Source organism: Pygoscelis adeliae, unplaced genomic scaffold, assembly GCF_000699105.1.
Source record: "Pygoscelis adeliae isolate BGI_AS28 unplaced genomic scaffold, ASM69910v1 Scaffold10, whole genome shotgun sequence".
NCBI classification, from domain to species: domain Eukaryota; kingdom Metazoa; phylum Chordata; class Aves; order Sphenisciformes; family Spheniscidae; genus Pygoscelis; species Pygoscelis adeliae.
In genome coordinates, this window is record NW_008824053.1 from 9,873,788 (window position 1) to 9,874,903 (window position 1,116).

General features: G+C 48.2%; 1 protein-coding gene across 1 annotated transcript in view; it reads right to left on the reverse strand.

The window, feature by feature from the left end:
- NEXN (nexilin (F actin binding protein)) overlaps positions 1 to 137 on the reverse strand; it is a 24,591-nt gene extending 24,454 nt beyond the window's left edge. Inside the window, exon 1 of the mRNA XM_009333830.1 lies at positions 75 to 137. The gene's annotated coding sequence lies outside the window, so the exon portion shown is untranslated. The remainder of the gene's footprint in view (positions 1 to 74) is intronic.
- Between the last annotated feature and the right edge of the window lie 979 nt (positions 138 to 1,116).

A 1,116-nucleotide genomic window follows, 5' to 3' on the forward strand; every position in this document is an offset into this window, starting at 1 on the left:
CGGGGAAGGGCGGCCCGCCCGGGGGCCCCCCCGCCGCCGCTGGCTCGTGCCCTGCCGGTGGGGAGGCTTTATACCTACGGCGGTCAGGTCCGAGGTCGTTTTGTGGCACATGGAGAGCGATCAACTAATAATAGTAATGTGACAGTCAGAGGAATCCAGCTAGCGCCAGACCTGCGAGACGGAGAGCGCGTTCGGTTTAAAGCAGCGCCTTTCTCTGGAAACGTTACAAAGCAGAGGCAGAAACGTGATTTTATTACATCCGAATACATTCCTGTTCCTGCTTGAGGATGACTTGTTTCCTACGCGTTCAATTGCAAGGTCTCCACTGTGGAACTTTCTTCTTCCTACCTACCTCACTTGCACTGTGCCTGCCACGCTGGAGCCGAACTTCCAGCTGGGTTGTAAGTATTAGGGCGACAACCGCACGACCTTCGGCTTTGCAAATCTGAACAACGGCCATCAAAGTTAAAACACAAAATGTGTTTGTCTTTCGAAGGACAGCGCAGGAACTTTCCCCCAGTGCCACTCTCAAAATAGCTGTACTCATCTTTCTGAAGCAAAGGCACAAGATTTAAGGTAGGGCTTAAATCTTGTGCCTTTGCTTCAGACTCACGGTTAAGGTAGGGCTTCCGACCCTCAGCAAAGTAACAGTTTTCTGCAGATGAACACGTACAACACACAAAACGAATTTGGGCAGATCAAAGCATATACACATTGCCCTTCTACAGCAGTAAGGATTAAACACTTTATCTTCTCCATTTCGTTATTTATATTACCCCACAAAGGAAGTTTTATTCCACGACTGGAGCTCACTGGAGCAGTTTGGTTTGGAAATAGTCCTAAAAATACTCGTCTCCTAAAACCAAGGAAAGAGGCAACAGCTTGGCATCAAGAGATGACTGCAATTCATAGAATCATAGAATCATAGAATCATTAAGGTTGGAAGAGACCTCCAAGATCATCAAGTCCAACCGTCAACCCAACCCCACCATGCCCACTAAACCATGTCCCTAAGCGCCTCATCTCCCCGTCTTTTAAATACCTCCAGGGATGGTGACTCAACCACTCCCCTGGCCAGCCTCTTCCAATGTTTAACCACTCTTTCAGTAAAGAAAT